Genomic DNA, 27952 nt, shown 5'->3' on the forward strand with positions numbered 1-27952 from the left:
CACTTTGCCCAAGGCAAGAATTTCAAGATTTCCTTGTCACTGAGGCCCCAACAGCACAATGTAATGCGAGGAATAGAATCAGATTTCATGGTATAAAATTCTGTTTCAGAAATATTTACGTCACATTTGACTGCAAGCCGTTTGTCATCTCGAGGCGTTATATTGGAAGCGAAGCCTTATGGAACCATGAGATATGGCGGCGAAGCGACTAGCACAAAAATGTAATGCGCTTACGTCTTAGACGTCATGAAAACAAATGGGTGCGGGAATTTCGAAGTATTCAGGGGAAAATCGTCTACGCCGGAGCGGAAAATGATTTCAGTGATGTTAATACGCAAAATAGAACAAAAGTGTGACGAGTAGAAACAAACTCGATTGAAGCGAGGAACGGAGCAATAACGTCGGTGAGCTTCATCTCGGTCAGATCACGTTCGAGGAACAAAAGAAGCGCGGCGAGCCGGCAGCGGCAAAGCGGGCAAAAAAACTCACGTTCAAATGGAGCTTTTCATACTTGACAAACTCTATGCACTTATAGACAAAAGCTTTTACACTATTATCGTATCAGCTGTTCGTAAATTATAAAGCAGTTAACTGATATGTTTTTGATAGTATTTCTGCGTTACGTTTACGTTTATGGTACGCTTTGTATACCTACCTACCCTATAAAGTTGCCCGATTTTTAAACATGCCAAATAATACGTACAAAAGAAGGCTGGAAGAGATCCCTTACTGTATGTGTTTATCTTGATTTGTTTATCTTTTTGTACAGTCGACGTCAAAGATATGTTTATACTTATGCACCTTACTCCTTTGCAATAAGACGAAAAATGTGAACATATTTTTAACGTCGATTGTACGTACAGTACCTAAAGTGTTATACTACTACCACTACTAATAAGTACCTACTAAGATTTTGAGCAATCGGCAATAGAAGTAGTTAAACAGGCGCAGTGTTCAAAATAATCTGAACACACCTTTGTTGTTAATATAATATAGCCCGTGTAAACTAGAGTAAATAAACTAAAGTTAGAATGCAGACGATATAGCTTAGGAATTAAATTATATTTTGTTAGATTTGTCTTAAATTAATGGTAGGAGTGATATGTAAGCGCACAGTACATATTTTGATATACCTTTAAATTTTTCTTGTTCGTGTAGTTATTGAAATAGGTACTAAGTTGAAAAGGAACGGACAACTGAGAGTTGAGAAAGTGCAATGTGACAACTCCATACAGCATTAAGAAGACATTAGGGGCGAGGCTTGAGGCACGGAAGAGATCGCATTATTCTGTGATTTATCACCTATTCGATACCAAAAAGAACATAACGTAGGGTTTTATTCGTATTTTCAATAGTCACAAAATATTGTTACCTATTAATGTTATTATACAAAGTGGTATCGTCTTGGGTCGTCCCATTTCGTCCCATTCGTCACAATCGTCGGTGGCTTTCAATGTAGAATGAGTGACGAAAACAGAATAGGACTAATTTAAGAACTTGACGAAAAACGAATGGGACGACCCAAGACGATACCTACAAAGTCAGTTTTCAAGAAGTCTCGAGTATACGTATAAATCATTACGAAAGAGCAGAAAGGCAATAGGTACATAAAATGATATTATTGTACGATTATCGGGGCGACTGACTCACTTCAGATCACTGCGTGAACCTTTCATCGTCTGCCGCTGCGAGCTTTCAAAAAGCTTTCAGTGGCCGATCGCGTTGGATATGATAACGAGAGTTGCCACGTTCTGTGATTGCATTTATAGGAAACCTACTTAAATATATTTTCGCGAGTCTATAATAATAAAGGCGGTATTAAAATATAAATAGCCGCAGATGCTACAGTAGCATCTAGTACTTATACTGACCAATTTGAATGTGTGATTGTGGTGTACCACAGCGCGCGGTTGCCAAGCGCCCGCAGCGGAAAATTTGGCGGAAACTAATCGACATCACGCCTGAAAACTATGAATTTTAAGTCAAATCAATCGATACGCGGTTGGACGCACGTGTGCGGGTTGTTTATGTGCCGCAAAAACCACCGAGTTTTGTGTGACTGCCAAATGCGCAGCTCCATCATATAAAGTAGCTTTTAGGACTTCCCATGAGATGAGTTAGGTTAGGTTAGCGGATGTAGGGTAGGTGCTACTCGCAGGACGTCATTATCGTTACAGTCAGTGGTCGGCGCCAATTTGCGCGGGTGTATAACGAGCTGAGCGGCCGACGGTCCCCGGACTTCGTTAATTGAGCCCCCGACTCATCAAGTCTTATGTAAAATTTAATCATATTCAGCAGTCACCTCATTCTACTTAAACGGTTCCTGCTTAAAGGTCATAAACTAAATAGCTACATCTTTAAGCAAAAGTTAGCCGCGTAAAGCACGGCGTGTGATGTCAGCCGTCTATCAACATTATACAGGTTCGGTTTAATAATGTCGGTCGAGACGGTATGGCCCGCGGTAGCGCCGGGTACGCGCCGTGCCTGCTCCGGTATCCATAAATATTTTACGGTGCACTCCTTTATGGCATTGTGATTAGATTGTCGTGCTTCAAGCGCGACACGGATCGACGCCGCATTAAACTTTCAATATGGCAAGCTTGATCTATGAGTCAGCCTCTAATACCACTTCACAGCCCCTAAAAGATCAGGGAGCTTTACAATAGGTACACTGAGTCTTTCAAGTTTAAGTAGTATGTTTAAATTCTTGTTATAAGAATCACTTTAGTTTCTGTATGCTCGAACAGTTCGGTTTTTTTAGGTAATCATACATCGACTCAGAGAACGAGTGTAGGTATAGGTAAACTGTATGAAATTGTAATGTGTAGCAACGTTCGGGAGTTCCGTAGAGAGTGAACACGAGGTCTACACACGGCAGGGGCGCGCGGTAAGGTCGCGTTACGCCGTTTGAAAGTGAGATGCGAGGCGCCAGGAGAGCAACAAATTAAGTCCCTGCGGGGAGCGCCCGCGCGCCCCCGCGCGAGCGTTGAGAGGGCCACCCGCGATAACGTCTCGCCGAAGGGAAAATGCGAATATTTCCAACGAATTATATAGCACAAGTCCCTGAACATACAACTTCTCGTACGTGCCTTGATAAATGGCAAAGAAATTTTCTAGTTAATTATAAGTGCTGGGAAAATTCGGGACCCTACATATTTTACAGTGACACGTTGCTAACTTTTAAAAGCATTTTTTTCTCTTTAGTTACGTGAGAGTAAATTTTGAAAGTCTATTTTCATCACCTTCCTGTGTCGTGACTATAATGATTACAATTACTTATTTAAACAACAATTCAGCACATGATAAAAAAAAATATATACTCATCAGAAAACATACGTGGACTAAGTACCTCCTAACCATGTGTCGTCAAATTCAATGAAAAATACCGGTATACAGATGATTCGCGGGAGGAATAAAACTCTTACCGCTACATAAACTTTATCACTTGAGGTCATAAATATTTTGTATCAATATTACTTCCCTCGACCCGAGGCGTGTGCTTTTGAATGCGAACATTTATTGTTATTCATAATTCGACATTCAAGATAATAATGTACCTACAATATAATCAAAAGGTACATTTATACGTCAGACAGATGATACAAATTTGCCTATTGGTATTGCAAATTTTCTCAACCAAACTGGAAAAACGGGAATGTTCCTTACTTAAACACTACAAGTAATTGCAGATGCGCCTAACGCATAAATATCCAATTATGTAAAGTGGAAAAAGCAATTCATACAACTGTAGTACATACTTACATTTATAATGGTTATCTTTATAGGTTTAGTGAAAATACAATTAACATCGGCCAGGCGAAATTAAATCTTATATCAAGTTCATAAAACATAATTCCCAATTCGATGTTACTGTTCATTTAGTACATATATGTATGTATTCGAGTGGTATTGTACATTGAATTTCTTTAGGTAAGTATATCCCTTGATTAAAAAACAGCAGGGTGGTTAACGAGTAAATTTAGCTTAAAAACAAGCACAAAATAATAAACGCACGATACAGTTAATGACGGGCCTATAAAAAGTAGGAAGAAATCTGCCAATAGCAACGCTTAAGCGAGGGTATAAAATTAAATGGGTAGAAGGCGTTTTTACAAGTTTATCGAGCGTTTCGCTTCGGGCAGACGTCTAATGGGCTTGGAGGCGCCGCGCGCGCTGCCTGTCTGTCTCGGCGGCTAGTGACGCACCCGCCGCGCACCGCCGACGCCGACCACCGCGGCCTACTCGGCACTCGAATCAAATTGGAGCTCCGACTTTACCAATTTCCTCCTTGATAACGTCAATGTTACACCCTGTCCGAGTGAAAAACGTTAATAGATAAATAAACAGGTCGGTAGAAGTGTGGAGAAGAGAGCGGAACGAGAACAAAAAGGTCGGAATGGCGGCTACTTACACAGAGCGGCGCGGTTGGCTGGGCCGGGCCCCGCTTTTAATGCGGATTTATCGACTCAAATTAATCGTGTAAGTAGAGAGCGGCCCGAGGAAACTTGCGTGAAACGCGATAAAGGACCTCTATTCGTTCGAAAAGCCGTTCATTGCGATTTAACTAAATTGACTTTCGCTTACTGTAAAGCTTGCTAAAGCGAGAGCATATTCAATTAAAGACTTAGGTGTTGTCGCACATTGGGTGTTATTTAGTCTTAGGGTGTCATCGGACGATAAAATAACGTACGACTGCTTTTGGATACGATGTGTGAGTGGTGATATTCAATCAATTTGCTAAGCATATTTACACGCGTGATCATTACAAAGTGTACATAATACTGATTGTCTACAAGTGAGTCTCGCTCTCAGACATGATTGGCTATGGTCGCCTTACAATCTTAACAAAGCCAAACCCTAATATTTACTTAAACATAACTTTAGTATAAGACCCACAATTGTACGTAAATGGGTTAATAGCATAGCAAATATAAGGAAAAGTGGCCGTGCGTAAAGGCCAAGGCATATACGCCGGCTGTGGTATATCGCGGGAATGACACGCTAGCCGCAATCTCATTCGTGCTTCCTAGCCACTACAACGACCGACGTGTAGGAAATTAGATGCGATTAGCCAACGTAACCACCGCAGGACGAGCCTAGACATATGCTGCCGTATTCGAACTTCAAGCTATTCACAAGAGACGACACGTATAGATCCATTCTAGATACGTTATAGTGTAGATATCAACTAGTTCTCTTTTGCAGAGCAATTCCGGCAACCAATGTCACTTTTACGTTAGATAGAGTAAGATATCTATTAGATGTGAATTGGATCTCTAAGTCATATCCTGTGGAAATCGTTCAAGAGTATTTCCAGAATCGCGCAAATGTCAAATTTGACAGGTTAGATCTTAAACATAATTATTGTTATCGTATCTTGGTGATGTCTAAAAGATATCTAATAGATGTCTATTTCAAAATCCGAATCGGGCCCATGGGCTAGTTAAAGTTATGTTTCGTGTAAACATGAAGAGTTACAATTTTAACTTGTAGATCAAAGGGTCTCATGAGATAAGTAGATTGTTCACTACTCTTTAGTAAGCAGTTATAATATAAGATAGTTGGTCCTTCGTGGATCCTTAAGGATGCAACAATATTAGTAGTCTAACAGGAAATCGTTGCTACATACATTTACTTATGTATTAGAACATTAAAACGAAACAATTCTAACATACCCAAACAATGCGGTTGTATTGTTTTATCACGGAGGCCACCTCCGGTTTTCATCATCAGATCAGTTCCATAATATTGTATTGTCACCTAACTTACATAAGTAGGTATGAGAAGTTTCAGCTGATTCAAATAAAGGGAAGTGGGTCTACGAGTAATTTAGCTGGCAAGTTTTGATTACAAACATACAAACAACGGGACAGGTGAAACTAGATAAAAGCTTGTAAAATAATCTGCGTTTTAAGCAAGTTCACCAAATAAATAAGTTGCATTAAAAAAAAATGCACTAAATAAGATAATGTCGAGGCATTTTCTAGCAGGTTGCTACGAAAGGCACAGGCCGCGCTACGCCGTAGCACGACAAGCCATAGGTATTAATTAGTCCGTGAGGGCGATTCGAACTTTATAATCTTGTTATGACACATTTTAGATACCAAAATGAATCATCAATGTTATTTGGCTCAGAAATAGCCTAAGAAATTGTCTTACTGTTTTGACAAGTGTTTGTGGTTTAATTTTCGCATTATGTACCTAACCAACAAAAAAACAAATAAAATAGATTTTTGGATAAATACGCTCTCTCCCCAGCTCCCCACAGTGAAACTAAAATAAATACCCAAAATTCTTAAGTCTTACTAAATAAAAGGAGAAGCTCTAGTCAAAGCGATCCAAACCGTTCAAAGCACTGCAGCAGGTAACGTTCATCGAATATATCAATGGCAAGTAATTTACGAAAGATATCGGAATCGAAATGCTTCTTTTAACTTTTGGAATAGTAAATCCTCAAGGAATCGCAGTGTTCCACGACGGGAGTGGAAGTGATTCCGAGCCGCTTACACAAGCACCCTGGCACCGGGACTGCATAATACATTGCGGTGAATGCACCGCAGTTTGATCCTTTTCCAGACAAGGTAAGTACGAATGTACCTCGAGTGGAAAGTTCTCTTCATGTTACTTCCACTTTTCTGCCAAGTGCGGACATGAACTACAGTAAGGGGCTTTAAGGTTTCAGCGTCCATCGACAAAGTTTCGAGGGTGACATCTCTTTGTACTCAATTCTTAAACAGAAATATCGAGTTTTCAAAATGAATCGTTTATCATAGCGCGCATTGATTATTCATGACTAATAGTACAAGCGACTTTCATTTCACTGGGCATATTGAATTTATACGAGGATGACATCATATTCATATTTTATGCGTTTTAAAATACTCCATGTTTCACTCGAATGCAGTGCTGAGAATATGGTTTTAGTATTTAGATATCAAAGTTTGAAATGGCGCACTAGAACCTTTAGATTGCTACGCTAGAAGATAGAATTTTGTTCCCGGACCACCTCTAAAGCTCGTAAAACTCTAACGGTCCGTGGATAATAAATATAGGATACTGTTTTACCCCAAAGAATACCGAAACGAGCAGGGGTTGTTCCCGCCCGCAACCATTTCATCTGTTATGGACAAATTATTATGTTGCCGAATACATTTTCGAAATCAAATTGCTTGAAGAATGTTTCAACATAAAACAGACTAATACTGGCATGAAAAGTTTCGTTATTATATTAAAAACAAATAGAAATTATATTGCAGGCTAGTCGTCTATGGAATTCACTCCCTCTAAATATTAGACAAGCTCCAAGTAAGTTTTCTTTTAATTTGCTAAAACAAGAGTTCGAATAATATCCATCATTATTATATTTATAGTATGTATTGTATAAATATGTGGTAGTTTATTTACATATATTTTATTTATTTATGTAGTTTATATGTATAGTTTTTTTTAATCCACTCAATAGGTATATTTCTCTCTCTGCACCAACTGTAGATATCTCTGTTTGGCCCTATGGTTGACTGGTAGAGAATGCCATTTGGCATTAAGTCCGCCATTTGTACGTTGTATATATTTCGTGCAATAAAGTTTAAATAAATAAATATAACTGCTTGGACCAAGTTTGTTTGCAAGGATTACTGATGGTATAGGATCACACACTCACTGCAAACACTGCCTTAGCCTCAAGCTACCTGACACAGTATCAACATATTATCAACGTAGCCAGACACTAAATTCAGTGCCTAATATAGTTACTCACTGTGTTACTATAATGGAGTGATTGCAAAGCGGAATGGACTTAATAAAGACGATCTGTTGTTTTATTCTACTTATTGCTTACCAGCGATTGACAATGAAAATTTCTTTGTGGTAAGGATTAATTAGAGTTTTACTTAATTTAATTGACAATCTTCGATACCTACTAAAACGATGCAATAGACTCAGAATTACAAAATATGTAAGGTGGTTCATATTTAAATTAATATTTTTTTCTATAAATCAAAGAGTGTGTTCATACATTAATTACAAATAACATAGGTGCGCTATACATTAGAATTAATAAAAGTTACTACTTACTACCTATGTATTAAAAAAAACATTTATCGAGTAACCTACATATTAAAGGAGAATGTATTTATGGATACTTTCATTTCATGTAAGTCGGTTTTAACTTAAAAACCGGAGAAAGATTGTAGCAAGAATTCGTCTCAATCTGAGTTAACTAAAATTTAAGACCTATCCAGAATGAAGACCTACCCTATATAAGATCCAGAGTAGAGATTACGCTCGCATCCGCAGCTCGCTGTGTCCGTCCATGGGTTGCTATGTACACTACAATTTAGCTCGGAGTGATATTGAAGTGAGAGAGTGCGAATGCGAGGTACCTACACGGAGTTTGTAATATAAACAGCGAGCAATTGGAGGTACAATAGTGCCACAGGTATGTAGGCTTGACGTCGAGTGGAGAGGCAATCTGGCATTTATTAATGCGGACCGGAGCCCTGGACAATGGCTCGTGTTTCTCGGGGATTGTGCTCTAGTGCGGGCCCGTGTGTGCACAACACAAAAACAATGAGAGCCCGCATGACGACCTTCACTCGGTCAGACAATTCAAAACAAACACGTAGAAGGTCAAACGGAAAAATGTTTGAATAATTGCACACTTTGTGTTTCCATAAAGAAATATTACGTAAACATATTTCTTCGGTTCATAGCCGTTGGAAAATACAGTCGCCATTTTATACATCGCAGCGGCCAAGGTGTTCACAAATATCTGAACAAAGCCTGCATGTTCAGTTCAGAGACTTTCTCAGCTTCAGAGTAAAAATGTTCTTATGTAACTTTCCTTTCTATATATTTCTGTGTATTTGTTGGAATAATACTTAAGACTAAAAGCATGTATATTGTAACATGCATAATATAATCACTAACAACAGCTACTTGGTAGTATTGATGTATATTAAGGTGAAAATTAACAAGAAAAAGCTCCGAGACAAATATCGAGGAATCTTGAGTCATTTTGCTGAGAAAAAGTTACGAAAGATAAGCGGAAAAGATCTTGGTATTTTGCCAAGAGAGTAATCATGAAAAATATGACACGCAGACACGGCAAGATATTAAAATACGAAATAAATTTTCAGGCAGACAAAAAGATACAAAAAGCATTGGTCGTACTGGAGACCGATTTAGAACTCTGTTCCTATCCAAATTGCCCCAGTGTGAGAGCTTGCAATGTTTATGTTTGGCACTTACTTTTAAGTTAGCTCCTATATAATGATATGACTCCGGGCCAAAATCTGAAAACAAAAAACAATACTTATTTAATTATGTAAATAGGCACAAAAATGTTCACTAATTTTATTATAACGCATTTGTATACGTTTATGTACAGGGGCCTAGTTCTCGAGCGATATTAGTCTATTTTTATTAGTGTGTCGAGGAGAAAACCCATACGATTGTTGCCATTACGATTTGACAGTTTGTGGACTAATAATATAAGTCTAATACTATTCGTGAAATGGGCGCCAGACCGCACTGAATGTCCAAATAAACTAATTCACTATAATTTATCTGTAATAACAATTTTGAAGGTCAAGCATTTTTCAAATTTATCACAGTGTACTTTGTGTTACAAAATTTGCAACGCTGTTAAAGAATGAGGTTAGACAGTGCACAATTGCACATTAAAACATGTAATACGCTTGGGCAAAGCTGTGGCGCGAAAGAGCTAAAATTTTTATAGCGAGCATTACGCATTCAGAGGCTGGTTTTATTTCAGACCCAATGCAGCGTTGCTCGTGAGAGTAGTGAGATCATGCTGCTGAATCAGCTACTAAAATTGAGAATGTACAAATGCATTTTAGGAAGATATTTCTTGTGAAATTCAAATTTCTCTTTTAAAGCTACAGTTACTAATAATCTAAGTATTAGATTGCTTGTTAAAATTTATGGATAGGTTGATAAAAATTATAACAGCTATAAGTATAGAACAACTGAAAGAAAAAAAAAGACGTGTCATATCTTTCAAGAGCCTAAATATGTTTTAAATGTGTTTGGTACGTCGGATATTTAGCTTGAAAGCAAGGTACCTATTTAAGTTAAATATAATGGCTGTAGTAGAATATTCAATTATGTATTGTTTAGTTTTTTCTAATGCAGAATATATTTTGTTTTCGTTGACCATGCTGTACATATGTGGAAGTGGGCGTAGTCTAAAATAAACACATCCTAAATTGATCTGCGTTATATGTATATCGTTAGACTAATAATTTTAAGAACAAGATATTTAAGTTTTTCTTCGATATTTTTGCTTTAGAAAACTTTGTTACCTATTTCAGTTTAAAACGATCCATATAATACTCGTTTTCAATTTCAATTTAACATTAATCCTAAATGATAACTCCTATAAGTATGATATTATTGAAGTTTAGCCCACACACTGCTGCGCGAATATAAAACTAAGCCAATTACAAGTTTTCCAATATGCCCGGCAAATTATAGCAATGTTAAACTCGCAATAGCCCTTAAACGTGGCTTCTTGCTGAGTTTGCTTCAAATTGAAGTTTGGAGCGCGTATACGACGCTGTGCTATGTAGCTAGCTAGCATTCCAGTAAGTCTACTTATACAGATATTATCTAAAAATATTACAACTATCTACACCTAATAATACATGTTTATATGTATAATGCTAAACATACACATAGGTCTATAAAATGAATGGTTAGATTGATGACAATTTTATTTCGTTTTATATCTGATATGGGATACTTAAATATTGCAGTCACTTCGTGAAATCCTGAGATGTAAAAATTAATAATTATTTTTATTTATGCTTATCGGCCGAAGATTGGGGATGTTGAGTCGTTGTCATAACAACGGACCTTGAAATATGTAGTTTGAAAGCGAGAATTCCAATTGTTTCCCATATTGTAATCATTTTAAAGTCTCGTGGAAATTTGCTATTTAAACTTCAGAATATTTTAATGTAGTAAGTTTTCCGTAAATAAGGTTGTGCGGTGCGTATCTATTATCAAAGTAGCATGGGTATATCGTAGTGTTGAAGTACGAGTATGTAGGTAACTCTTTGGCATGAAACGGTTAATAGACATAATAGTCGTCAGAGCTATCTGCTCCAATGTCGTGAGTGTGTTATTCGAGGGTGTCATATTCGCACGTCAGCGTCGCCTTACCCACAGAACAGTTGTTCCGCAAAACAAATGGGACAATAAATAATAATCATAACATTAAAGCTCAGATGTAGTAATTCATTAAGGAACTTGAGACTCGGGGCCCAAATAAATTAACAGTCTTAAGGCAAATATCTCGTCGCAAATGTGCAAAGTTTAGTTGTAATACCCCGAATCGAGAGTTTAAATGTATTACTCCTGTGGTATTTGCAGTACGTTCGCGTCGCTACTCTAGTTACATAATCACATTTTGTAACAAGAAATGTAAAAAAACAGAGTCGAAAAACTCCATTACGGAGCGGCATTCGTTTCGCCGCGGTGACACAATGCGCGTTAACCAGCGAAATGCTATACATGGAAGTATTCTGTCCGCTCAATTATGACCCAACGCAAACTACCCCGCGATAGGCGGTACTTACAAACTGCTCGATTGGCAATCTCAGTACGACCGAGATGACAGTCAGTGACAAATGGCTAAATTGATTTCTAAAAACAACGTTTTTTTGTAATTAAAAATATATTCATGTGTCGTGAAGTGGTGCAGAAGTTATCTTAGTTCATACCAAGGACAGTGGAATCACTTTTCACTTGTAGTAAACAGATAATTTCAGTAGAATTTGGAAAAAACATGACGATTTGTTTTCAATACTACCGTGCTAAGCTAAAAGGTAACAACTGCATACGACTTTCATAACAACATACGACTTTTTAAATTGCGAGGATAATAGGGATGGTGTTATGCTAAATGAAGTAGACTATTTTATTAACTTGTGTTTGGTTCAGGTATTTTGTATATAATTATAAATGTAGTAATAAATTCCTTCTTACAGATTTGTATTTTCCTTTTTTATTTCATGAGATCCAAGCTATAAAAAAACTACCTAGTTATTTCAAATTAATAATCAAATTAGGTATTGTCATTTTACATTACTTTCCATTCAGATTCCCACAAGATGCTATTCGCAGAGAACTATGGAAAAAAACTGTCCAATTAAAGAGACATGAAATTGAGTGGATGCCTGGCAAGATATCTAGAATATGTTCTATTCATGAGATATAACCCGTGAGATAATCATACTCGGTCTCCTATATGTAGATACATTTTTCCTATCATGCTTTCACTGAATTAATTTATCAAATACACACATTATCTGAAAATGTTGATCATTTGAATCCACCCTCTACTGTCATATATATGTAGGTTCTCTCTCAAGCCATTTCCGTCAGTAGAAAAGAGCGGCAAACATATTAACTCACATTATAGACGGGTCTAACGCGAATTATATTCAATTACCTTGATTTACCGACGTAAATCAGTTTCGTTTCGTATAATGTGAGTTAATATGTAATCAAAACGCGAAAGTTTAAAATATTATAAGAGCGGCAAATTTAGAAAATGTAAGCGCGCGAACGGCTGTGGTCCTATACAAAATTTTAATTTTGCACCTTTTTCTACTGACAAACTTGCTTGACCGGCTATATACATATAAAATATTCTGAACTGAAAGTGGGGATTTATTGTGACTCCGCCTGTTCAAATATTTTTGACCCGATTCGTGTACCCATGTAAATTTTGCAGACTGTATAGCCAGTCCGATTTCTAAGATCAAGTTCGCCATACATTTACTATGGCGTGCTTGATCTTAGAAAAACGGACAGACTATACCTGAACGTGACTTCGCACTGCCATGCAGATTGATAATAAAATATACAAAATATGTACTTATTATAGCGGAATACATTTATACAACAATGATATATTTACTTATGTTGAGTTAGTCTGTCATGTCATAACAACATTTTAACTAGTTATCTTTTAATCTGCATTAAATTATTATACGTGAATTATTTGACTGGTTCTTCACTGTATGGCATAAACCTATCCCTGTCCAAGTCATATTCTAATCAAATATGAACCGCGAACTCTCAGCGGCCAGTACATACAGCAAGAAGGTTATTAGCGGATTAATGTCGCTTATTGGTAGTTATTGACATTATATGCATTTCATCTACACTTAGCTATGTACCATTAGTGTAATAAAGATGACTATTATTTCGTTTACCAGCTTTGATTACAGGCTCTGTAAACGCGTCGTCTTATTTGAATGTAGGCGTAATTGTGTATGTGTGCTAATTTGGCCCGAGAATTTGAACGGTAATGTTCCTAAAGGCGGTATCCATGGTTATATATGATCGCAGGCGTTAACCGACAAAATGAGAGCGTCGCAGCTAGTTACGGAAATAAAAGCCGTTATTATGAATCGCGCAACATTGGCGCGGCGGCGGCGGCGGCGGGTGGGGCCAGGTAAACACAGTTATTTGCATTACACGCCCCGGCCCTTGGCTAGGATTTGTGACATCCGCCGGTAAGCTCCGCGAACGCTCTCTCGCACCAACTCTAATTATTGTTGAATTCATTGCGGAGCCGACGAGTCGCGGGAAATTCAATTTTATGCAACACGATAGCTGCCTTGAACGGGCTATGTACGTCGTTTAAGAAGCACGTATCACTCAAAACCATTACTTATACAGAATCATATACCTAATGGTGTATTTCAGCGCTATAATAGATACATTACACATATATATTTAAAACAAGGCCGATGAGAAAAGGCTAACTAATGCAAGTCCCTATTAAAAGCATAAGTAATCTACATCTAGTTATTTTAGACCCGAATAAAAGGAGTGGTAACTAAGTCTAAGTCTAAATTAGTGTCTGAAACACGTTCATGTGGGGGCTAATAACCGTCGGAGTGGCGAGGATAAGTTAAAGTAAGCCGCGTGAGCCGCAAGTGTGCAAGTTCGGCGGTATCGGCGCAGCTAACGTGTTGTGCGCCTTTTCAGCGAACGTCTGAAGCGGCGGCATTCAAAAGCTTAGTTGGCTCAGCGAGACAAAGGCTGCTGACTAACAAATGTTTTGTTGCTATCTTTCATATTATTGAGTTGACTTGACTTTGACATTTGAAATTGGGTTTGCTTAGCGCAGGCTTTATTCATAAGTAGGTTAACGACTTTGTTAATTTAGGTTAAAATATTCACTGCTACTAATAGCGAGGAGTTCACGGTGAGGCCTTTTTATGATAATTAATTTTAGTAATTCTATGAAATTAATGAAAATATTTTAGAGCTTCATAAACCTACTTTTTATAGAATCCATTTGGAGATTGAATTTGATAAAGGTATTAATCAGTAAATACATAGGGTCCGTCTAAGGTAACTATGCACTCAGTTTGACAGAAGAATAGAAATTTGAAGTTTATAATGACGCTCTCTAAACTTTGTTTTAGCAAATACCATGCAGAGTTAGTCCGAGTATTTGACGATTTACGTAATATATTTTTTTATCATAAATAGATTAATAGTTACAGGCAATTAGGTGGTTTATGTGGTCTTTAATCTTTATTTCTATTATAAATAGTTGTGGCACTTTCTTACTGTGTCTCTTAAGAAAATTTATTTTATGTGCCATATTTCACGTTCTTCATGATAATGGTCTGACGTTATACGTTAATATGTGGAGTTTATTTTGAAAGTGAGTTTATTTTGTTGAGTTTTTAAAGTGTTATATTGGGTTTATTTTGGTTTGGAGGGTTTCGGTCTTGATGTTCCACGGTGACCGGCCGGATTGGAGTAGTGGAGATAGTTAAGAGTAGGTGCTGCTTGTGTTTTATTTTAACGAGCAACAAGCAAGCTGTTTTGTTTGTGTTTTTCGATTTCTACGCTATTCGACGTAGTTGGTCTGGTTGGAGAGTTTGACCCCGGCGGTAACTTAATTGCTATTGTGGTGTGGTTTTCGAGTTTGTGTTAATTACAGACGACTAAGTAAAAAAAAAGGCAAAAACTCATAGGTCAATATAAAAAAACCTACCTGACTAAAACTGTTAGCTAGAGACAATTATTAGGGTTTCGTACCTCAAAAGTATAAAACGTCAAGGTTTAGGAGAAAACATTTTTACTCATAATGTAATTTATTATGTTTTGCTATAACACATTTTTTGAACATACTTTTTAAGTGGGGTCAATTTCAAAGTCATTGGCTATCGACAGCGTCTTGAGATATTATATGTCATATTATTAAGTAATTTAATCTATGTAGTCATACTTATTCTGAATAAGAACTTATAAAGCTTGTCGCATTCATGGATAGTGAATAATCTAAGATAATCCAATTATGGCAGGGATTCAGTGACCCTTAAAAGCAACCCAACCTTTGGATCAACTACTTAAAATACAGGAAAACATAAAGGGACTTACTGTGGTCTGTGACATAACCGAATTAAAAATGTGTCTACCCAGGAAATGTTTTAACGGTAACAAGGGTCCCAACTTTTGTGTTCACCTAAAAACTTTAAAAAGAATTAGTAAAGTTGTGTGTGTACGCGCTTTCAGAACTCAATCGATGTGCGCGGCACGTCGTAGGTAAAACTCGACAAAAGTATGACAAAAGCACGTGCACGAACCTTCCAAACTTCCCGAAGGACACCGCCGCGTTATTTAGGGGCGTTCCTGAAAGGCAAGGTGTGTCATCTAGGGCCCAAGGGAATTCACTACGCTTTAAAGCTGGTAATTTGATGTGAGTCTTTCCATCCATTTAGATTTTTCCATCTTCCCGGGTCGTTCCGGGAGCGCGGATTAGGCCACGCACGGCACGGCGAGGGCGACGACGCGCCAGATTAATGTCGCGAGCAACGCGCCAAATTTAAAATGTCACGTTCCATTTTTCCAGCCAACAGGGCCCGTTACCGTCACGAATAGTTAATATTTCCGAATGTTCCGCTACCCCTCTGTGACAGTACGATAAAAATAGCCCGTGAAAATGGGCCAGTTGATTCCGTTTATGCAGTAAAAGAAATGGGTCAATATTTTTTTATGATAATAGTAATTCAATTAAACGATTTTGAAAAGTTTATACCCGCCCTTGGCACAAGGTGAACGAGACGCGACTGACAAAGGTCAATGTTTTGTCTGTCTACGGCGCACATACAGATGTTTTATCTAAACTGTAGCCAGCATGGAAACGGGTCGTAGGAAAAAAGGCAAAGTCGTAAAACTGGCGCCCACCAATCTCCAAATAAGGCCGGGCCGGCACCGGCGCGCCGCGCAGAGCCGGCCTTGACTCCCGGCCAAATGACATAAGTTGGCCCATGGGCGCGGATTCTTAACTAATCGATAAACACCAAGTGGAAGAAGAGAATCGTCGCCGCACCCACGCGTAGCAATTAACTCGATCCTAATTTAGTCACTATTCCATAAAAACACAATTATTCGAAACCGGTGAGTAATGATTGCAGACAAGAAGTAACATGTTGGAAACAATTTGGAAGGTAGGTAGGTAATACATTACATTTCAATTGAAAACGGAGAATTAACAGATTATTGACATATATACCTATATCTAACAGTAATCTTAGTTTAACATAGCTCAAATATTTGCTGATTTACACAACAAGGTATGAGGTTCGAGACCTACCTACAATGTCCTACAAATCAACGCGATATTAACGCATAGCAAATTAAACTTTTCCAATTTTGATATTTCCCTACAAGTAAGACATTCATAAAGGCCCTTCATTTTAATAATTTGACGTTTATGTTGTATGGAGTGCGTGCCCGTAACAGCCGTAAAATTTGCGTGCTGTTGGGAAATGGATGCCACGGATATGACATAAATTTTCAGCTTTTACGTACCCTTGAATTTTGTTAGTACGATATTTTTTTTTTTTTATTATGAATGGGCTTACTCATGGCCACAGACTAGCCGAGGCGTAGACGTGGCCTACGATGGAGCGAGCTCGCCCAGAAGGTGCCTGTTCACTCTTGATTTGAAGGTTGCCGGGTTATAAGAACACGGAAATATAGACGCCGGCAAGGAATTCCATTCCTTGGCAGTGCGCATAACTTTAAGTAACACAATATTATTTCATCTACCGTTTTGCTGCCTGTTTCAATTTATATTTACGATGTTAATAACCTCATTTGCGAAAAGTAAACTAATTGAAAAACATTTATCACAATCTGAGATTAAATACATTTATTTGTGCCTACTTAGTACTTACACACTTACTTTTTTGTACTGCAATTCATACTGATTAGTCATTGGGTAAGTAAGTAAGTTTCTCTCCCATTGTAACATCAACTTAACACTTTAATTACTTGGATATCTTTTTCAGAGACATTATCCCCATACGGATGCAAACAAACAGGCGGTTAAGATAAATCAGGTACTTTATTGTTTCATGGAGCGCAAGGCTTGCTGCTTGTTAGTTATTTCGAGCCACACGTTACATTACGTTATTATACCTATTATGTTACATAAAGCCAACAGTTGGTGTTTATTTGGTTGAACTGAAGCGACTGAATTTTAAGGTAGTTTAGCCAATAATCTCAACTTATATCTATATGGGCTCCACAGGCCTCAATGCATATCTCTATTGGGCTTTAGTCTCCACTCTGACCTAAATAGGTACAGCGCTATATTATGCAGGTTTCCTCACGATGCTACCGCGTCACCGAAAAGCTAGAGAAAACAAATATCAAATTTACTTCCGGATTGAAATTCGAACATAATATATTACGTTGTAGTATGTTGGTTACAAGAGAACAAGATCGTGCGAGTAGTTTGCAAACCCGCGCAACTAGAAGATGTTGATACAATTCCTCGCTAGTCTGCCTGTAACCACAAACGTAATTGTCACGTTCGAACCGTCAGGTCAATTAATAAAAGTAAGTGCATGCGATTAAGTCCCGTTTCAGTTTTATAATTAAATTTTATTAGGAAATTCTGAACCACGGACGTGAATAAGGGCTGATTTAGAGGACGCGTCAACTCGTATGCGATTTTAGTTACATTGAGGACTGTTGGTTACATCAAATTCAGCCGACCAATCAAATACCGCAATGTAATAAAACTCGCATGCGAGTTCTCGCAAAGCTTTAAGGATAAAATAGTTATTTGTTTTACAAGGGGGCAAAGTCGTGCTAATATTGATACCCGAGCAAGCGAAACATTCCAAAATTGAACCAGCGAGCGTAGCGAGTGGTTCAAGAAATGGAATCTTGAGCGTTGCGAGGGTTTCAAAGCACGAGGGTTAAACAAAATTTGCCCCCGAGTGAAACACAAAATTTTTCACCACACCAACCTGAAGCAAATATTAAATGTACAATATCAAACAAAATCAAATCCAAATTAATGTTATTAAATATTTATCATCCAAAATCATCATTTAAAAGTCATTTCTACCAGCAAACATAAGAAACCAACTCAAAATTTGCATTTGATTACTTTGTCTCACATGTGAATAAAATGCAACTTTGCTATCAGTTTTTGAAGTGCAAAGTAAGCCGTTCCGAGCTGGTGTGGTGAAAATACTAATTTGATCTCGTGCAAGGGGCATCCATACACTCCGCGGTAGGCTTAGCAATTAGCATGCAAGGCATTTGTCGTTTCAAGTTCATTGGCAACGAGCCCACGTGCTCGCCCCCGCTGCAAGGTGATTGACTCTTAAATACAACTTAATGGCGACCTGTACGGCTATGTATGCTACTAATTAGTCGCATTCAGTCTGCCATGTGGAGCACTTGAACTCTGCAACATAAATCATTGCATTTAATGTATTCCAATCATAACATTGCGATACCATCTATGATAGCTACTCGCTTCTTATTTAATGGTGTTGAATGTTGGTTATTTTTGCGAAGCGCGTTAACGTTGCTTTTTATTATGAGTAATGTCTGGTTTATTTTCTGTCAAACCACACTGAAAGTATTCTTATTTATTAAATTATTTTTCCCATTATTACTCGATTGTGGTTGGGTCGCAAAAGAGCGATCGGTCTGCTTAGTCACCGATCTCAATAATTATATTAGGCAGTAGTTCTAACTAATTCCGACTTTTATAGACCTTGACGGAAATATTCCTTTTTCCTTACGAAGGACCGTATCGGTTGACAAATAATTTTTTAGCAATATTTTTCTTACTTACCTAAAATATAATTTATTTAAATATAACATATTTAACAAAATATAATTTAAAGCAATTACAATCATTTAACACGCTCACTGGGCCGAAAGACACGATACAAAGTATGGTTAATTACAAGTCACACAATCAAAACGTACTATACTCAGACACACCCACTTTGGCAGCAGAAAAAGGTGTTCAAATTTTCTATGATAAGTCAAAGTTTTGGGCCACGTAGGACGTAGGTACACTCAGAATCAATCTAAATAAAAAAAATACTCCATAATTTATAGCTTCAATTAATCAATTTTAGTCATTGTGGTTAGATTTGGTCCACGCTAATCAATGATTCATCGATCTATAAACGAACAAAGCGTATTAGAGAGGTGATCGCTAAACGTCCACTTCGACGGTGAGCAAACACGAAGGCGTAATCCGCCGGGTGGCACTTAGCGGGCACCGCAAGCCTAGCACTCTAATTGCATGCCAACTAATCTGTTTGCGAACGCATCGTATCAGATTTAGGCTACAAATAGAAACTACGCCTTAAATTGACTTGATTGCCGGCCAGATGACTAAGCGTGAGTCCTTGAGCAACGCTTTTTATTTGATACGAATGACGTAGTCATAACAGTCTGTTCAGACTGAGTAAGAAGGTCGGTATGTATTTATTTATATTCCTTGTTTTATACTTTGTAAATTGCATTGGTATTTAAGATTTCAGCAAATATTGTGAGAAATTAATAAACACACAAAACACTAACTACTTGCCGTTTGCTGTCTGTTTCTGTCAACTGTCAGAAACTCTCTACAACCTATGTGGTTAGTCTTAGTGAAACCTAGTAAATCTTTTTTTTTTCAACCAGAACTATGCTAAGGTTATTTTGTTATGAAGTAGGGCAGTCATTATGGACTATTTAGATATTCGAAACTAAGTAGAACTACGAAATAAATGGGAAGGTAATATCTGCACAAAAAGCGGACACAAAATACCTAGACTAAGCTGATTTGGGATCGTTTCATCGCTAACAAAGTTAAAAGTTAGACAGCCTAGAGTTGTTTTGTATACTTCGGTTCGGAGCGACTGAAAACGTGTCCTCTACAAATATTTATGGATAGAGTTAGACTTATTACTCAAGTCTCCGGCCTGATACAAAATTACACGCTGAGTAATCGAGTGAGTCTCCTCGTCGCGGTTCGTGAATCTGTTTTAAGGGTGTGCTTCTTTGTTCTCTCCCACTTAGGCAGCGTGGCATTCAATTCTTTTGTATACTATGCAAACAGTCGCTAAACAAATCACCTAACTAAACCAATTCCAACTCCAAGCCTAACTAACTGACCACCGAAGCGGGAACATGATATTATTGAAACAGTCGTGTAATTAAATAAGAGGCCAGTAGTTTGCGAAGGACCTAATTTCAACGACGAACAAGTTACAATCCTGTTTAATACTGCAATTTGATAGCAGTGGAAACTATTTAACTCGAGCGATATGCAGTGGCTCACTTAGCCTTGGAGCCGTAATAGCCAAAAGTATGAGTCAGTGCGGTTATTGCAACATCGACCACTGTAACATAAACGCACTGGTCTTTTCTTAGAATAAAACGTGTTCATTTGCTAAATATCAGTACTTACCTATAACACTAGTTGTAGTGTGAATATAGATAAGTACTCGTAGGATTTTTAAGAAATAAAAGGACATTTCGCGACGCATAGCACGACATTCAACATTAGCATATTGCATTAGGTACTATTAATCCAAACCTTATTAATACATTTTACTGCTATCCACTGTTATTTTTTTACAACGTAGATTATTTATTCAAGTAATACTGACTGAAAATAAAATTTATAAAAGACTGATAACACTAATTAAATGATTGCCTTGTTTATTCGCAATTATTTTCTAAGTTTCAGTTAGGTAATTCAGTTCACAATTTTTACTGCAGTAGTGTTTTGTAATTTAAAATGACACTAACTACTTATCTCCATTTAAGCTCTCCCCGTTGCAACGCTATTCTCGCAAAAAATAACAGTATCTAAAATTCCATTTTCCGATAAGTAATTTCCACGAAGAATGACATTTACATTGGATGCATTAGAGGAGGCTAACAATAGAGCCCGTTAACTAGAAAGTGAATCGAGCCCATGCCGCGAATGGTCTTTCCGATTGTATCGATCCCGAGCTCGTTACTTCGTTCGTTACTCTCTCAATTACAACCAGACTATTCTATTTTTAACAGCCACTTTAGACTAGCGAGTAGTGATAGTGACCCTGCCTACGAAACTTGTACATAGTACTGGGTTCAATTCAAATCCCGGTTGCAGGTTGACAAAAGCAAAAATTTGTCTTCGATTTTACACATCTATTTGCAATGAATTAAAATTTGCATTGGAGGTATACGCAAAAATATTAGATCCTATGATTACTAACAAAGTCGCCTAATCAGCTAATGCCTACTTATAGTATATACAAGCTTTGCTTATTTTATGACAAGGGCAATCTATGGCGATTCTCCCAATTTATTTTTATCAGTATTTTATTAATTAAACACATAATATTCCGTCCTTCACACTGGAGTATACGCTCGACTGGCGTAAAACTTTTGCAATAACCACGAAAACTTAATTAAACAAAACATCGAGTTGAAATTCAATCCCCCCATAGGCGCCGACAGGTACGAAAAAAACCGAGTTTTCGCTCCCACTTTAGAAAAGAGGTCAACGCTCACATTCCGGACGCTGACTTTTAATTCGCGTAGACTTTTATACCTTCTGCCGCAACATCCTATAAATTAGCCCCTTACGAAAAAAATGGGCATCTGCTTCTCGAGAAAAAAATCCCTCCTTGCAAGTAAAAGGACAAAATTTACGAGCCGTGTTACCGTGGGTAGGCGGACTCGCCCATGAGACGCATGCAAATGGCTCCATTGGAGCGGAGCGGCGGTTGCAGCAGCCGAGATTAAACAGGACAGACCCCTGGACCAAGTCGACGGAGGTCCGTCTTGCCTTGGGCACCTACAATAGGTTACGCATCAAAAAACACAGGTATACGGATCTCCCATCACATTTTTTTTAAATAATTTGATTGATTAACAATCAAGTCCCTTTTGTGACGAAATCCCTAATCATAATCACTAACTAACTAAATCACTAAACACTTAGTTTATGCATTATTTTAAAAAAGGTAACCTGACAACAACCCAGCATAGTTTTGAGTGACCTACTGCCGTATTCGAACTTCAAGATATTCACAAGAGAATTCTAGATACGTTATAGTGTAGATATCAACTAGTTCTCTTTTGCAGCGCAATTCGGGCAACCAATGTCACTTTTACGTTAGATAGAGTAAGATATATATCTGCGAAGAAATTCAAAAGGTGTATGTGAAGTCCCCAATCCGCATTGGGCTAGCGTGGGGACTATAGCCCAAGCCCTCTCGCGCTCGAGAGGAGGCCTGTGCCCAGCAGTGGGACGTATATAGGCTGAGATGATGATGATGATGTATTAGATGTCAATTGGAGGAAGTCATATCCTGTGGAAATCGTTCAAAAGTATCTCCAGAATCGCGCAAATGTCAAATTTGACAGGTTAGATCTTTTAAACATATCGTTATAGTATCTTGGCGATAAGATAAGATAAGATAAAGATAAGATAAAATTGGGCATTTATTGGTGTTTATTGTTGCAGCTGTGAACGGGTTCCAGCAGGCGTTCTACATTACATAAAAGCTCTCCAAGGGGCCTCTACGTGTTGGATTTGTGTCCCCACGCAAGCCTATCAAAAAACCGGGATTATAGGCCCGTGATATCTAAGGAGATAAAATTAATTTCATTGAAAAATATCCAAAAATTAAAACAATCATAATACGCTTAAATAGTTACTTAAATATTATAAATGTACAATCACAGTGGTTTAAAAAAGTAAACATAAAATAAAAAATCTTGTAAGCAAAAATTGTAACTGGCTCTGGCGATGTCTAATAGATGTCTATTTCAAAATCCGAATCGGGCCCCTATATCAAGTATGATATACTCGTACGAAAAAACTAGGTACTCACAAATGAAGAGAGAAATATCTGCAAGCCCGAGCTTTAAACACGAGGTCGAATGTTTTCTAAATACATACACGTTATTCAGCGCTATCTGCATTTTGTCTGTAGAGCTCGAATTAGCTGTGCCCAAGCTAGCTAATGCTAATTTAGCTAATACGACAACGGACATACGAGAATGTATAGGTAGGTACATAAACTTCTAATTAGATGGGAAAACATGTGCTAGGTAAATGGCGAAATATCAATAAAACCCAATAACCAATTTGCAATCATACGGGTAGAATGAAAAATATACATAGTTAATTAGGCTAGCATACATAAAAAGTACATTTAACCGAAGTGCAATTCTTCATGTTGAACTGAGACAGGAATTTATAGTGAACACATGAAAAACTAGTATAGAATCAATAAAGCAAGAGGATTCATGAGCATGTCGCGTCGCAGACTTGAGGCGCCACACGCACATTAAATCTAGCCCACAAGCAGTTACCCAAGAAGTACTTACTTCATAATCTCTTTCTTAAGACGCACTAAGTAACTTTGCCAATTACAGTACGAAAATTACTGCATAAATATACATACCCGGTGTTTCTGTGGCGTTATGCAATACCAGTTCATTGACAGTAACATGTTCCGAGATACCGATCTGCGCAGCAGCTAATGCAATTGATATCAACACACTAATCAGACCACAACCAAGGATTTCTACTTTAACATAATATCAGGTATACCAGTCCAATAGTATCGTGTAACACAACATCATCACAAATACGAACGCATACCGTTATTGCTTGCAGTAGAGCGAAGGATATTCAGAGCAACTCGTTTATTTTCAAGTTATCTTAGAATAATATAATGTGTAGCTGTATTATATTGGAATATAACGCTTGTCTAAAGTGGAAAGTGGAGCAGCGCCGGTGCACTTTCTCCGGCGCCCGCGCAAATACAGTTTGCACCGAACTCGCATGCGGTACATACCTATGTATACTTGTCTAATTTGCACCAGTCTACGTAAACTATGCTGCGTAATTCACGTCACTAATCTGCAGAGCAGTCGAAAACGTGAAATTAGACATGCATTATGCACTGACATTAGAAATGGAGCTATAAGTCTGGAACTAATGAACGTTCGGAGAGTGCCATATTGGAGTCAGTTCACATGGAAATTGGCTTAATGACAAATTGAAACGTACATTTCATATCTAGTTAGGTACACTTAAGACAATGCAATTCTCGGTGGATTCATGATTAACTATATAATCACTATTTTTAATTCCAAAATATTAAAATGTACGAATATAATACTAAGTAAACATATAACACATTTCAGCGGTCAATTAGTTACAGTGCTAATTATTCAAAGCATAATTAATAATTTCAATTTACACACCTATTACAACGAATATAATGTTAGGAAAATGTAGCTGCCAGATAAAATTAAACCACTCCTTTTCCTTTGCGAAATTAAGAAGAAATGCGAGTTGTGCGAGTTAAAATTGGCTGGCTCTGGCAGATAACGTCTACCTAGGGATTGGAAATCAACTCCTAGCGCAAGCGGTTATATGCGTTCGTACGTCGAATCATCTCGTTTTTAAGGCAAATGTAGAAATAGCACGTAATATGCTATTGTAACAATCTCACTACATCAAATCGTACTTCGAAGTTCGATTCTAAATATAGATTCAATAACAGTGACGGCTGGTGTCCGAAGTCAATCCTCAGGCAGTCTTTTCTAAGACATTCAGCTTTCAATTTCCTATCCGTATTGATGTGATAATATGTAGAAATTTGAGGAGTGATAACGTAATATATTCTATATGAACAGGTCTTTCTTTTTGTGGCAATATTTAGTACTTAGTTAAAACAACATTTATTAGGATCCCCTTTTTAGGGTTCCGTACCCAAAGGGTAAAACGGGACCCTATTACTAAGACTTCGCTGTCCGTCCGTCTGTCCGTCTGTCTGTCACCAGGCTGTATCTCACGAACCGTGATAGCTAGACAGTTGAAATTTTCACAGATGATGTATTTCTGTTGCCGCTATAACAACAAATACTAAAAACAGAATAAAATAAAGATTTAAGTGGGGCTCCCATACTGCAAACGTGATTTTTGACCAAAGTTAAGCAACGTCGGGCGTGGTCAGTACTTAGATGGGTGACCGTTTTCTTTTTGCATTTTTTTCCGTTTTTTTTTGCTTAGCAAACGTGATTTTTGACCAAAGTTAAGCAACGTCGGGCGTGGTCAGTACTTGGATGGGTGACCGTTTTCTTTTTGCATTTTTTCCGTTTTTTTTTTGTTTTATGGTACGGAACCCTTCGTGCGCGAGTCCGACTCGCACTTGCCCGGTTTTTTATATTATTTATGCAACAACGCGAAATACAATAAATACAAATTAGTGTGTCCCTCTCGCCTATCATCTCTTATCTCAAATACATTTACCCACACTTTTGAAAAAAACTGCTAATTTAATAGTCATTTGTTTGTACTAAGTTCAAAGCATCGCCGGAATCGGGTAAATTTGAGCAATAACACTCTGTCACGCCAGTTAAAACGACAGCACAGATGAATATCATTTACGCACGCAGGTATAATATCTACCTGTGCAACGATCTGTAAACATTAAGATTAACAATATTCGAGTACAAATAAAGAGACAAGAGATAAAAATGTTATTTTGCTCTCTGAATTGTGTTTGTGATACATCATGGAATGTGTGACCTGAAACTGGCACGAATAATGAAACATGACATAGGTAAAGGTTTAAACATATATTATTTAAACGAGTTTTAAATTAAAGCTATAGTTCTCGTGATGTTAACATATTTTTGTTAGTAGGTGCTATGAAATTTAACCAGATTGAATAATATTGTAACTTTGGTAATTGTTACAGTATAAATTGCGCTCGATACGATACGAACATTACGAACCCATTTTGAATTAGAGCTAGCTTTTGACTAAATGAAACAATATAAGTCCAAGACATCGGCTTGGTAGCGTTTTTGGCCTCGATACACGGATCAGCTGATCTAGTCGGTCGCATACTTACAATAGAGAGCACCAATATCTGCTTGCCCTTTGCATCGGATGCCTTATCAAAATGGGCCACATTGTGCCCATCTAATGAGCATCCAGAAAACCCGGCCGTTCAGAGGGGCTGGGATGACATCCTTTGTAGGCTTCGCCACGCGAATTTACAGGCTGGTGCCTCGATAACCGATCTGGCGTGTCTCAAAGCCGCCTCCAAATCTGAGTCGGGTGCATGGTTGCACGCCTTGCCATCCCCTCAATTAGGCACACTGCTAGACAACGATTCCCTAAGGATCGCAGTGGCCTTAAGGTTGGGGTGCAAGGTGTGCAACGCGCACCGCTGCATCTGTGGAGTGATGGTAGAAGAGAACGGCCACCATGGGCTCAGCTGTCAGAGATGCGCCGGTCGTTTCCCCAGGCACCATTCTTTGAATGAAATAGTCCGTCGAGCGATGCTGTCGGTGGGCGTCCCGTGCCTCCTCGAACCACCGGGGCTGTCTCGAACAGATGGCAAACGACCCGACGGGCTGACGCTGGTTCCCTGGCAGAGAGGGCGGTGTCTTATATGGGATGCAACTTGTGTGAGTACATTTGCTGCATCCCATGTAGGACACACCGCCAAGTCGGCAGGTTCGGCGGCAGAGACTGCCGCCAAAAATAAGCGACAGAAATACTCTGCCCTGGGAGCCACGTACGACTTCGTGCCCGTCGCTGTCGAGACAGCTGGGCCCTGGGGACGGGAGGCACGAGAGCTTTTCAGGGAACTTGGAAAGCGCCTCAGAGAAAAGGGGAATGACCCCCGTTCTGAGTCATGGCTTGTCCAACAGGTCTCCATCGCCATACAGCGGGGTAACGCTGCTAGTGTGATGGGGACCTTTGGACCCGGCATGGCTCAGAACGGGTTTTAGTTTGTTAAGTTTTATACATACATACATAATATGTAAAATTGAATAAATAAATTATCTTTATATAAGTAATATACATAAGTAATATACAAGAATAAGCGACTTCCTCAAAACAGTATTTGTTGCCCGCAGATTGCAGTCGCACAATATAACGGTTACTGTAAAATAATCGTTGTGTAAATCCCGAACATATCTCCTTCATATTTAAAACATTTGCCACACAAAAGCTTGAACGTTATGTTAAAATCCTTTATTACCTTAACACCATGCTCACGATAAAGCCATGTATTTTATTACAGCGAATAAAGTTTGGCAAAAGCCTGACCTTATGCACACAGCCATGGCCGGCAGACGGCGGGGGCGGTGCAGTGGCGTAGACTAACAAACCAGTTTTGCGAAAGAGCCCTTGCGAGCTTGTCCAAGATGCTTGGAGACACGAGGGCCGATTCGCTGCTTGTTTAATTAAAGTGGATTTTCGTTCACAAATTAAAACTATTTACTAGTTTAAAATTCTTTTGGACATATTTTTGCCCGGTTTTACTACTTTCAAGGCTATATATTCAACCAAATTGGTGGTGACTGTAACTGTAAAGTAACAGCGAATAAATATATCCAATTTTTTTAATTCTGGTAAAATAAATTTGCTTACATTGAATAACTATTCTGGCTTGATTTATTAGTTTCTATGAAGCATGTTAAGAGCCCATCAACGTGCACACTAGCGCCATTGCTAAATAATCGTGATTATTTAAATTTAACGACAGGTATTTAAAAAAGGGGGCCGCTTCGTACTGTATTGTGTATTTGTTTAGTGTGCACG

At 38.2% G+C, this 27952-nt stretch overlaps 1 protein-coding gene across 6 annotated transcripts in view; it reads right to left on the reverse strand.

Moving 5' to 3' along the window:
* Positions 1-27952, reverse strand: part of LOC134663649 (protein muscleblind) — a 402754-nt gene that overhangs the window by 117225 nt on the left and 257577 nt on the right. For all 6 annotated transcript variants that reach the window (XM_063520083.1, XM_063520082.1, XM_063520081.1 and 3 more), the window contains one exon: positions 9250-9293. The gene's annotated coding sequence lies outside the window, so the exon portion shown is untranslated. The remainder of the gene's footprint in view (positions 1-9249; positions 9294-27952) is intronic.

This window comes from Cydia fagiglandana, chromosome 4 (assembly GCF_963556715.1).
Source record: "Cydia fagiglandana chromosome 4, ilCydFagi1.1, whole genome shotgun sequence".
NCBI classification, from domain to species: Eukaryota; Metazoa; Arthropoda; class Insecta; order Lepidoptera; family Tortricidae; genus Cydia; species Cydia fagiglandana.